Source organism: Arachis stenosperma, chromosome 9, assembly GCF_014773155.1.
Source record: "Arachis stenosperma cultivar V10309 chromosome 9, arast.V10309.gnm1.PFL2, whole genome shotgun sequence".
In the NCBI taxonomy this organism is placed as follows: domain Eukaryota; kingdom Viridiplantae; phylum Streptophyta; class Magnoliopsida; order Fabales; family Fabaceae; genus Arachis; species Arachis stenosperma.
Genome location: NC_080385.1, coordinates 77,122,397 through 77,136,213, shown reverse-complemented (window position 1 = coordinate 77,136,213; position 13,817 = coordinate 77,122,397).

Genomic DNA, 13,817 nt, shown 5'->3' with positions numbered 1-13,817 from the left:
TTGCTTAGACAAGTACTCAATTTGATTTTCTAGCTTCTGGATGGCAGCTCCTTGGTTTAGCAAGTTTGAATTTACTTCTTCCTTAAAGGCTTTCAATTCGGTTATGTCTTGACTCATGGTTGCAAGCATTCTTTCTATCCTGTTTAATTGATCTTGAAATTGTTGGTTCGGATTAGATTGGGCAGGTTGGTTATTTTGGCCATGATATGGTGGTTGGGAGTAAGTGTTTTGTGTGGCTTGGTATGATCTTTGGTTGGAGTTTTGGTATGTGGAATTGTTATGTTGGTTGTGGTTGTAAGGTTTATGGTTTTGTGGTTGGGTTTGCTGGTTTCCCCACCCAAAGTTTGGGTGGTTCTTCCAACCTGAGTTGTAAGTGTTGGAATGTGGATCATATGATTGCCTTTGTTGATTTCCCACATAGTTGGCCTCTTCCCAATCACCTCCTTCAATGCTTGCTTCCTCTTGATCTTGTGTGTGTATTGCAGCCACTTGCTTTGTGTCTAATTTCTTGGTGAGCTCTGCTAGTTGCTTGGCAAACACCTTGTTTTGGGCTAGAATTGCATCAACATGGTTCAGCTCCATGACTCCCTTAGTGTTGTGTCTCTCTGAAGCATAGTAGTACTCATTCTCAGCCACTGTCTCAATCACTTCAATGGCTTCTTCCACAGTCTTTTTCCTGTTCAATGAACCTCCTGATGAATGGTCTACAGCCTTTCTTTATTCATACGAAAGTCCATCATAGAAAATATGCAATTGCACCCATTCAGGGAACATGTTGGGTGGACATCTCCTTGTCAATTCTTTGAACCTCTCCCATGCCTCGTAGAGCGTCTCACCATCTTGTTGTCTAAAAGTTTGAACCTCAGATCGAAGCCTATTGACCTTTTGTGGGGGGTAGAAACGTGCCAGAAACTTGCTCTCCACCTCCTCCCAGGTTGTTAGGCTGTCCCTTGGGAATAATTCCAACCACTTAGCTGTTTTGTCCCTAAGTGAAAATGGGAACAAGAGCAGTTTATAGGCATCTTCCTGGACTCCATTGGACTTCACTGTGTCGCAAATTCTCAGGAATTTTGTGAGATGTTGGTTGGGATCTTCACTAGCACTCCCACCAAATGAACAATGATTCTCCACCAGTGATATTAGCTGTGGTTTGAGTTCAAAATTGTTGGCCTGTATGGGTGGTTTCTAAATGCTGCTACCACAATTCCCAGAGGTTGGGTTTATGTATGAACCAAGAACCCTCCTCTCAGGAATGGCATTGTTTCCATCAACCCTCTCATGGTTGTGAAATTCTCTATCCATGTTGAGATCTAGAGCTTCCTCAAAGTTGTCCTCAGATTCTCCTTCAGATTCCTCTTCTCTCAGTACTCTCTTCCCTCTGGCTTCCCTTCTAAGTCTATGAAGGGTCCTCTCTGGTTCGGTATATGGAGGAGTTGATGCCTCTCCTCTTCTACCTGTCATACAAGAACACACCACAAGCAACAAACAAGTGGAATACTCTTGGTTAATGGAAGAGTATGGTTAGAGCAGTTGAGGAATTAATTCAAATAGTTAGTGGGTCAGTGAGTTAGTTGCTTGAATTTAAAGGCATAAAGAAAGAAAAAGCAAATAACAGAGTGCAGGAATTAAAATTCAACAAGTAACTTGAACTGAATTAACAAAAACAAGAAAAATGCTCAATCTAGTTAACTTCCAATTTGAGAATTGTCAATCGAAAACCAATCCCCGGCAACGGCGCCATAAACTTGATGTGCATAAACTTGTTATGCTACGATTTTAGGAAATTGCATGATCGGCAAAATTCATTCCGGCAAGTGCACCGGTTATCGTCAAGTAAAAACTCACAATAGAGTGAGGTCGAATCCCACAAGGATTGGTTGAGTGAGCAATTCGAATTAGAAGTTTGGTTAGTTGAGCGAAATCAAGAATTGGATGTGAATTGCATAAAGTAAATTGGCGGGAAATGTAAATTGCAAGGAAATGAAATTAGCAGAATCTTAAATTGCGAGAATTAAAGTGCTAGAAAGTAAATTGCTGAAATTAAAAGGGAATTGGGGTGATGGCATGAATTGAAAGTTGCAGAATGTAAATAGAAAGTGGAGATCAGAAATGGGGAGTTCATTGGGGTCAGGAGATATTGAAATCTCCGAATCAAAACATTTTTATCTCTTCTTCAACCAATGCATTCATTGAATATTGCTTGGCAATCTTATATGATTGGATCCCAATTCCTTGGCTCACCAATTCTCTCTAAAAACAAACAAATTCCCAATCCCTTGATTTAAATGTTCATAAGAAGAGATAATGCTCGATCACTGATTATACCACACAGTTTCATGAACCACAATTTGGTAGGATTACATGTCACAATATCCATCAGAACCCCAATCCAATTCACTGTGAGAAAGCTTCTCTAGCATGAATCCTCCATTCCTTTCCCAAGGTTCCGAAGGATTCCAATTATGGGTAGTTTCTTTCCCAAGACAACTACCCAATGGAGTTAGATCGAGAAGCTTTCTAACAAAATTCAAGAGAAAAGATTGAAGAAGAAGATAAAACTATTATTGATTCATTGAATTACAATAGAGCTCCCTAACCCAATGAAAGGGGTTTAGTGAGTCATAGCTCAGAATTCAATTACACAATATGAAAAGTTCTAAAGTGCCAAAAAGTGTCAACTAACTTCAATTCTATCCTATTTATACACTTTCTAAATTGAGCTTCTCTTGTGTTCTTGGGCTTTGAGGCCTTTCCTTGATTTCCTTTTGCTTTGGGTTTATGGTCCATAATTCTGATGAGGCTGTGATCCCATTCTGTAACATTCATTGAGCAAACTTAGTGATAAACAAGTAATGACACAAGACTCAACAATTTGAAGTTCCAGACTCATCAACTCTTTAGGCCCAATCCCATAAACCATGATATTCAATTGGGTTTCATGCCTTAATACATTTAAGTTAATAATTGTGCTCAATTGCTAACTTAAACTTCAATATAATTGGCCCAGAAACCTTTTCAAATGGTGGTGTTTAAGTTGAAGTTTAAGTTTTAGTTTAAGGTCAAACTAAAGCTTAAACGTGGAATTGGAAGAAAGCAACCCAGGAGAGTGAATATATCGAACACGTTTAACCTCCAGTTTGAGGTCAAACTGGAGGTTAAACTTGGAAATGAAGAAAGCACCCCCTGGAGGCAAATTGGGTCGAGCACGTTTAACCTCCAGTTTGAGGTCAAACTGGAGGTTAAACTTGGAAATGAAGAAAGCAACCCCTGGAGGCAAAAACTATCGAACACGTTTAACCTCCAGTTTGAGGTCAAACTGGAGGTTAAACTTGGAAATGAAGAACACACTATAGAACACGTTTAACCTCCCTTTCTTGAGTCGTCACTTTGTTCTCTTGTCAACCTTGCCAATTTGATGCCAAATATAGACTATTATACCTCGTTGGAAAGCTATGGATGTCAGATTTCTAACGCAACTGAAAGCACCTCAATTGGATCTCTATAGCTCACGTTATACTCCAAGGAAGGTGAAGAGGTCAGCTGGCCTGATTGCATGTTGGTACTATGCTCTTCTATGCACATTACGGGGCTGTTTTCTCCCTCCATTTTTAGTATCCACCATGAATGCCATATATGCTTGGAAAGCTCTAGATGTCTTCTTTCCAATGCATTTTGAATCACCTCTTTTGGAGTTTTGTAGCTCAAGTTATTTACGTTTGAAGAAGGCATGGTCAAGCTGTTCCATATAACACGTTTAAGCTCCAGTTTAAGGTTAAACTGGAGCTTAAACGTGGAAATGCTCCTGGTGCCTTTCTTACTTCTGGCGTTTAACCTCCAGTTTGAGGTCAAACTGGAGGTTAAACGTGGAATGCTTCTTGGTGAGAAAAGAAAGTGTCGAACACGTTTAACCTCCAGTTTGAGGTCAAACTGGAGGTTAAACGTGGAAATGCTTTTGTGCCTCCCTTAGTTCAATTCATCATTCTGGCGTTTAACCTCCAGTTTGAGGTCAAACTGGAGGTTAAACGTGGAATGCTCCTTAGTGCCCTTTCTCATTCTGGCGTTTAACTTCCAGTTTGAGGTCAAACTGGAGGTTAAACGCCAGTTACAGCATTTCCTTTCTTCTCATGATTTTGACGTTTAAGCTCCAGTTTAACCTTAAATTGGAGCTTAAACGTCCCATTTGATATTCAAGCTTCCCTTATTGATTTTGTTGCTTCCTTGCCTAGCCTCTTCTTCCCTGGAATCATCCAAACAATTGCATCAAAGTCTTGCAAAATTTCATGAGAATTCATCCATTCATAGCATTCAAGGAATATAACTAAAAACTCATGGAATTTGCATCAAAATCTTCATGTTTGAATGATTTAAGACAAGCATGACTATTTGGCCCAAATGATTACTTAAGGCTCAAGAAAATGCATAAAACAACTAAAACTAACAGAAAAATGCTAGTGAAACTAGCCTAAGATGCCTTGGCATCAGTTGTCCGACCTATTAAAGCATTGTAGGCTGAGCTTACGTCGACCACGATGTAGTCTATCTTGAGTGTTCTAGATTGGTTCCCCTTTTCGAAGGTTGTATGTAGCGATACGTATCCCAGTGGTTGTACTGGGTATCCCCAAGTCCGAACAGGCTGTTCGGGTATGCTCTTAGCTCTTTTTCTTCTAAGCCGAGCTTGTCGTAGGCAGTTTTGAATAAGATGTCGGCGGAGCTTCCTTGGTCAATTAATGTACGGTGGAGGTTGGCGTTTGCCAGTATGATAGTGATGACCATGTGGTCGTCGTGTCCTGAGATGATTCCGGATGCGTCTTCTTTGGTAAACGTGATTGCTGGGATGTCTGGCGCCTCCTTCTTTCCTTCGACATGGTATACTTCTTTGAGGTGTCGCTTGCGAGATGGTTTGGAGATTCCTCCTCCTGCAAATCCGCCGTGTATCACGTGGACGTGTCTCTCCGGTGTGCGAGGTGATCGCTCAGACCGTCCGACATCTTCATCCCTTCTTCTTTTTCTTGGCTCTTCATCCCGGTTGGCCAAAAACTGATCTAGTTTTCCTTCTCTTATTAATTTTTCTATGACATTTTTCAAGTCGAAGCATTCGTTGGTGGAATGTCCTCGGACTTGATGATACTCACAGTATTCGTTCTGATTTCCTCCTCCTCTTTTGCCTTTGAGTGGCCGAGCTGGGGGTATTTTTTCCGTATGGCAGACTTCTTTGTAAACATCTACCAAGGATACCCTAAGAGGGGTGTAGTTATGATATTTTTTATTTTCTTCCCGGAGCGATCTTCCTTTTTCTTGGATTTTTTATCTTTATCTAGGTAGGCGGAACCGAACCTTGATGCATTTGCATATTTGCTATATTAGCTAGTTAGTATAGTTGGTTTTAGCTTAGTTTCACTCATTTTCTCTAAATAAACAAGTCTTTTTATGAGTTTTGTCTTCATGCATGAGAATACCAAGGAACATGTTGATTGTAGCCAAATTCATGCAAATGATTTAAGGAATACATAAATGAATGAGTATGAATGAATCTCATGAAATTAATTGCATAGATTGGTAAGACTTTGAAGCTATTTCCCTTGTTAATGATAGGTGATGAAACAAGAAAGCATTGAAGCAAGAATGAAGCAAACTGGGCAAGAAGAAGAGGAGTTGTTGGCGTTGCCAACTTGGAGAAAGGGTGAGTGTTTGAAGGCAACGCCAAGCAACTTGGAAAGCTCATTTGGACGTTGCCAACATGGAGAAAGGGTGAGTGTTTGAAGGCAACTTGGAAAGCTCATTTGGGCGTTGCCAACTTGGAGAAAGGGTGAGTGTTTAAAGGCAACGCCAAGCAACCTTGGAGTGCACATTTGGGCGTTGCCAACTTGGGCCAGGAAGGAGCTTCGAGGGCGTTGCCAACGTGGGGAGTATAGGCGTTGTTCAAGGCAACGCTAAGCTAGAAGAATTTGCCCAGCCAAGAAGCTCGAGCACGTTGCCAACGTGCTACTTCATTGGCGTGTTTCAAGGCAACGCCAGGAAGGAAAGCTTGGCAGGCACCACACCTTGGATCTCCACCCATCGAGCACGTTGCCAACGCCACTCTTCATTGGCGTGTTTCAAGGCAATGCCAGGAAGGAAAGCTTGGCAGGCACCACACCTTGGATCTCCACCCATCGAGCACGTTGCCAACGCCACTCTTCATTGGCGTGTTTCAAGGCAACGCAGCAAGCCTTAGATCTCCACCCACGTTGCCAATGCCAGGAAACATAGGCGTGTTCAAGGACAACGCCAAGCAACAAGCATAGAGCCTTGAGGAAGGCTCGAGCACGTTGCCAACGCCAGCTTCCAAAGGCGTGTTTGGGGGCAACTTAACAAGCAAAGCCAAGCTAGGATACAGCCCTGGAGAAGCTCACTCGAGCACGTTGCCAAGTTGAGGATGTATTGGCGTGTCCAATGCCAACGCTAGGCAAGAAAGCTTGCCCAGGGGAAGAAGCATGCACGTTGCCAACGCCAGCCTTCTATGGCGTGTTCGAAGGCAACGTGACAAGCTATTTGGAGAGGCAATCCATTCACACGAGCACCTTGCCAACGCCAGCTTCTAGAGGCGTGTTCCAAGGCAACGTGACAAGCAAAGTTGAAGGCTAGAAAGCAGCCTTGGAGGGGAGCACGGGCACGTTGCCAACGTGTCAACAAGGGGGCGTGTTTGAGGATAATGCCAGCCCCATGATTCAGCCTTGGGAGGCTTGGCACGTTGCCAACTTGAGAAGAAAGGGGCGTGTTCGGCAACAACTTGGCAGCCTGACCTTACCCTCTTTGAGGAAGCATAACTTGAGCTAAAAAATTCCAATTGAAATGATTTTAAGTGCATTAGAAAGAAGACACTCTGAGCTTTCCAATGATGTATGATAGTCCATATTGAAGCAGAGGATTGACACTCAAATTCTGGGCAACATTAAGCATGAAAGTAGAGTCAAGAAGAAGAAAAACAAGTTGTTAGCAACAACTTGGGCTAGCAACGCCCAAGTCTCAAAGCTCACTCCCAGGAAAACACAATGCACGTTGCCAACGTGCATTAAGGCTAGCGTTATTGGCAAAAACGCCAAGCCATTGGGCCAGAAGCATCATGAATGAACTCCTCCTTCCATGTCTAGCAACACTTCTTCTATTAAGCCAAGAATTCAACAAAGTGGAAGCCCACATTGCTAGCCCAATTAAAGATCTTTGAAGGAGTTTTAGGACTAATATAAATAGAGAAGGAGTTTGTACTTTGGGAGGACTTTTTTTGACACTTAGATTTCTAGACTTTTAGCACTTACTAGCACTTTTACTTGGAGAACTCTCTAGCACTTCCGGGAGGATACCCGGAGAGCTATTTTGGTCATTCTTGGAACTTTTCTTCTTCATTTTTGAGTTTTTAAGCATTTTCTTCTTCTTCTTCATCTTTCTTCACACTTAGTTTAACTTTCATTTTATGGCAATTGTTGTTGAAATTAGAGCTATGATTCACTAAACCCCACTTTCATTAGGGGGAAGAGCTCTGCTTGTTTGAATGCATTGATAAATCATCTTCTCCTTCTCAATTCAAGTGGTTAATCCAAGAGGAAATTCTTGTTCTTCAAAGATTCAACCACCATCGAGAGAGGGGTTAATCTATATGAATTATGTGGTGAATTTGAGAAATGAACCACATAGTTCAGTTTAGAGTTCATCCTTTCACAATCTCCTTAATCAATACACTTTGGTTGGTATGTGAGATGTAACCTCCCTAAGTTGAGATTCTGGAAATTGTGTGGCTTGGATTTGAAATTGAGCTTCATCTCTTCTCATGAACAATTAGATCACGAGAGTGGCAATTGGCTATGTTGAGAGAAATTGGATCACCAAGAGATTGGGATTCAATTACCCACTTGCCATGGATCTATACCCATGATTGAGAAGGAATTGATCAACATCAATTCATGAGAATTTGTATCTCTGATCCCTAATGATCCTTTCCATCATCGATTCTTATTTCTTTTGCTCTTAGTTGTTTGAACACCCATTACCCCATTTCCCTTCTACATACTTGCAATTTATTATTCTTGTCATCTACATTCTGTCTCTTTATTTCTTGCTCTTTGCTCTTATGCTCTTAAAATTTCTGCAACCTTTAATTCCTTGCAATTTATCTTTGATGTCATTTAAGTTTCTTGCATTTTAAGTTTCAGTTATTTACTTTCATTTTATTTCTATATTCTAGTTCTTTAAATTCCTTGCCATTTAAATTCCTGCAATTATGTTCAAAAGTCACAATGCTCATAAAATCAAAACCATGTTCGCTTGACTAAATTCATCATTAAACTAAAGTTGCTTAATCTACCAATCTCCGTGGGATCGACCTCACTCTTAGTGAGTTTTATTACTTGATACGACCCGGTATACTTGCCGGTTATACGTGAAATCAAATTTTTACGTATCAAGTTTTTGGCGCCGTTGCCGGGGATTGGAAAAGATTGACAATGATTGAGTGAATGGTGGTTTAGATTAAGCAATTTTTTTTTAGTGTTTTTGTTAAGCCCACTAACTGTTTGATACTTTGTTTCACTAACTCCAATTCCACTCTAGTTCTAGAGTGTTTCACTTGTGATTTTGGTTTTGTTTGTGTATGTCAGGAGCTAATATACTTAATATTGAGGACGAGAGAACCCTCCGAAGGGTAAGGAGAGCAGAAAGAGGAAAGGGGATAGTTGGTGAAGAGGAATCAGAGGGAGAAGACCAAGTCATGGAGGATGGCATGCACAATCCTCCTGGAGGGGTCAACAACAATGATGGACCACCTAGAAGGGTGCTATCTTCTTATACCATCCCTGATCCAAGACATTGTGGGAGTAGTATTGCCACTCCAAGTGTTCAGGCCAATAACTTTGAGTTAAAATCCCAACTCATCACTTTGGTACAAAACAACTGCTCCTATGGAGGGGGACCTCTTGAAGACCCAAATCAACATTTGTCTATTTTTCTGAGGATATGCAATACAGTGAAGACAAATGGAGTGCATCCAGATGTCTACAAACTACTACTATTCCCATTCTCTTTAGGGACAAGGCCACTCAATGGCTAGAGTCATTCCCCAAGGAAAGCCTCGACAATTGGAATGACCTGATGGGCAGATTTCTAGCAAAGTTCTACCCACCTCAAAGAATCATCAAATTGAAGACAGAGGTTCAAACTTTCAGGCAAATGGAAGGGGAATCATTGTATGAAACTTGGGAAAGATATAAGGCACTAATGAGAAGATGTCCACCTGACATGTTTAGTGATTGGGTCAAACTCCAAAACTTCTATGAAGGCTTAAGCTTAGAAGCAAGGAAGGGACTAGACTACTCATCAGGAGGATCACTCAACATGATGAAAACTGCTGAGGAGGCTCAAGACCTCATTGAGATTGTGGCAAACAATCAGTATTATTACTCATCAGAGAGGCAACATAACCCGGCCCCAAAGAAAGGCGTAATGGAGCTTGAAGGTGTTGACGCTATCTTGGCACAAAATAAGTTAATGCACCAACAAATCCAACAATAAATGGAAATGATAACAAAGAGAATGGATGGTTTCCAACTAGCATCAGTGAACACAACAAATCAATTATCACTTGAATGGGGCCAAGGTGAAGGGACCACTGTTGAACAGCCACAAGAACAAGTTCAGTACATGCAGAACACTTCAAATTCTCAAGATGAATTTCATGGTGATACATACAACCTATCCTGGAAAAATCATCCCAATCTAAAGTGGGGTGAAAATCATTGGCAAAAGAACAACAACCCCAACCACACTCGTAACACAAATAACCAAAATCACCATGCCACTAACACTAACCAATATAGAAAAACACAAAACACATATCAACCACCTCATAATAATTCACAAACTCACCAAAACAACTTCCCTACACCAACATCCAACTCACAAAATTACTCACAAAATTACCACATTAATCCACCCAACAACTTCCAACAACAATCAACCCCCATCATATCCCCAATTGACCATCATAAGACCAGAATCTCAAATCTTGAAGCAACCTTGCAAGCACTTGCTCAAACCACTCAAGCCTTAGCCAAGGGACAAAAGGAACATGAGGCCACCATGAAGAATATTGAGCGACAAGTGGGACAATTAGCCAAACAAGCTGAACGACCAACCAATGTTCTCCTAAGTGATACAATACCTAACCCGAGAGAGGAATGTAAAGCTCTGCAGTTGAGGAGTGGCAAGGTAGTTGGAGAAAGTTCGAATAAAGAAGCAATAAAACCCAAAGAGTAGGACACAGTAGAAAAACAAGTGGAAAGGCAAGATGAAGAAAAGGCTTCAACATCTAAAAAAAGCAAAGAGGCTGTCAAGCCACAAGGCAAACCAACCAGTCAAGAAAGCAACCATGATAGCAAGGAAAATGTGAATCTACAACAAGAGAACAAAAATGAAGGAGTAAAAGCTTATGTACCTAAGCTTCCATACCCAACTAGGATACATAAAGGAGCAATGGACCAACAATTCCCAAGGTTCTTAGAAATCTTCAAGAAACTCGAAATCAACATCCCATTGGCAGAAGCTCTGGAACAAATGCCATTATATGCAAAGTTTCTTAAGGAATTGATCACCAAGAAGAGAAGTTGGCAAGAAAAAGAAACAGTAATTCTCACTCAAGAGTGCAGTGCCATCATTCAAAAAGGGCTACCACCAAAACTCAAAGATCCTGGCAGCTTCCTTATACCCTGCACGATTGGGAGCATGGCCATTGACAAATCACTTTGTGACCTGGGAGCAAGCATTAACTTAATGCCCCTTACCATGATGAAGAAAATGATGATTGAAGAGCTTAAACCCACAAGGATGTCACTCCAACTTGCTGACAGATCCATCAAAATACCAAATGGAGTAGTTGAGAACCTCTTGGTGAAAGTGGGAAACTTTATATTCCCAGCTGATTTTGTGGTCCTAGATATGGATGAAGAGGGAAACAACTCAGTCATTCTTGGTAGACCCTTTTTGGCTACAGCTAGAACAATCATTGATGTGGAAAAGGGAGAAATGATTTTCAGAGTGCATGATGAGCAAATGACCATAAACGTCTTCAAAGCAATGCAACACCCCGCTGAGAAAGAAAGTTGCATGAGGATTGATGTAGTGGATTCTTTGGTTGAAGAAGTACTTGACACAAACCATCAAGTGAAACAGGAGGAAGTCTAGGACATCCAAGGACAAGAAGAGAACAAATTGGAAGCATCAGAGGAACCAAGTGAAGCTACGAAAGAAGAGGCACCACAACAAGAGTTGAAACCACTACCCCCTCATCTTAAGTATGCATTCTTTGGTGAAAAGGACAACTTCCCAGTGATCATCAATTCTACATTGAGTGCAGAGGAAGAAGAAAAGCTCCTTGTAGTATTGAAAGCTCACAAAGAGGCATTGGGATGGACCATTGATGACTTGAAAGGCATAAGCCCTGCCATATGCATGCACAAGATACTCTTGGAGGAGAATTCCAAACCAGTGGTACAACCTCAAAGAAGATTAAATCCCACAATGAAGGAGGTTGTTCAAAAGGAAGTCCTGTGTAAAGCTGGGATCATCTACCCTATATCTGACAGCCCATGGGTCAGTCCAGTGCAAGTAGTACCTAAGAAAGGAGGAATGACTGTCATTGTTAATGAGAAGAATGAGCTTATTCCAACACGAACGGTGACAGGGTGGAGGATGTGCATAGATTATAGGAGGCTGAATGATGCCACACGAAAAGATCACTTTCCTCTCCCTTTCATTGACCAGATGCTTGAAAGGTTGGCTGGCCATGCTTATTACTGTTTTCTTGATGGATATTCTGGGTATAACCAGATAGTGGTTGACCCCATGGATCAAGAGAAGACCTCCTTCACCTGTCCCTTTGGAGTCTTTGCATATAGGAAAATGCCATTTGGACTGTGTAATGCCCCAGCTACCTTTCAAAGATGCATGCTATCAATCTTCTCAGACATGGTAGAAAAATTTATTGAAGTCTTTATGGATGATTTCTCTGTCTTTGGTGATTCTTTCAATGCTTGCTTGCACCATCTTACCCTAGTCTTGAAAAGGTGCCAAGAAACCAATTTAGTTTTAAATTGGGAGAAATGCCATTTCATGGTACCCGAAGGCATTGTTCTTGGTCACAAAATTTCAAGAAAGGGTATAGAAGTTGACAAGGCAAAAGTAGAAATTATAGAAAAACTTCCTTTACCAACTAGTGTGAAAGCCGTTAGAAGCTTCTTAGGGCATGCTGGATTCTATAGGAGATTCATCAAAGATTTTTCCAAAATAGCAAAACCACTAAGCAATCTGCTGGTGGTAGACAATCATTTTCTCTTTGATGATGAATGTAAACATGCTTTTGAAACTCTAAAGGCTAAGCTCACCACAACACCAATCATCACACCCCAAGTTGGGGACTGCCTTTTAAACTCATGTGTGATGCAAGTAACCTTGCAATTGGTGCTGTGTTGGGGCAGAGGAAGGAAAAGAAGTTTCATGTTATCTACTATGCAAGTAAGGTATTGAATGAAGCTCAAAAAAACTACACCACAACGGAGAAAGAGCTACTAGCTGTGGTATATGCTTTTGATAAGTTTAGACAATATTTGATTGGCTCTAAAGTCTTAGTGTATACTGAACATGCCGTTCTTAAGTATCTTATGTCAAAACAGTATGCCAAACCAAGGCTAATCAGATGGGTACTACTCCTACAAGAGTTTGACATTGAGATAAAAGATAGGAAGGGCAATGAAAATCAAGTTGCTGACCACTTATCAAGGCTACCACAAGATGCACTCCAAGACAACCTTCAATCAATAAATGAAGAATTTCCAGATGAGCATCTCTTACAAATTCAACACGTCCCTTGGTTTGCAGACATGGCCAACTACAAGGCAGGAAGAATCATCCCACAAGAGTACACAAAACAACAAGTCAAGAAGCTGCTTCATGAGGCTAAATTCTTCTTCTGGGATGAACCATTTCTGTTCAAAAGATGCCCGGATGGAATGATAAGAAGATGTGTGTCAGAGGGTGAGATGAAGAACATACTATGGCATTGTCACAACTCAAGTTATGGTGGTCATTTTGGGGCTGAAAGAACGGCTGCAAAGGTACTTCAAAGTGGTTTCTACTGGCCTTCAATCTTCAAGGATGCTAGAGATTTTGTAAGCCACTGCAATGAATGTCAAAGAACAGGGGGTTTGTCAAAGAAAAATGAGATGCCTCAGAAGTTAATTTTGGAAGTGGAACTCTTTGATCTGTGGGAAATAGACTTCATGGGACCTTTCCCTCCATCCTACACATTCAAATACATTTTGGTAGTAGTGGAGTATGTCTCAAAATGGGTAGAAGCAATAGCCACCACCACATATGATACCAACGTGGTCCTGCAATTCCTAAAGAAGAACATCTTCACTAGATTTGGAGTGCCTAAAGGACTTATAAGTGATGGGGGAAGCCACTTCTGCAACAAGCAACTGAATTCCCTACTCCATAAATATGGTGTTACTCACAAAGTGGCCACACCGTATCACCCACAAACCAATGGACAAGCTGAACTTGCCAACAGAGAGCTAAAGAGGATTTTGGAAAAAACTGTGGGGACAACAAGAAAGGATTGGGTTAGGAAGCTGGATGATGCACTTTGGGCATACAGGACAGCCTTCAAGACACCCATAGGAAAATCTCCATTTCAGCTGGTGTATGGAAAGGCATGCCACCTCCCTGTAGAGCTTGAACATAAAGCCTTTTGGGCTACCAAACTTCTGAATTTAGATGCTCAAGCAGCAGGA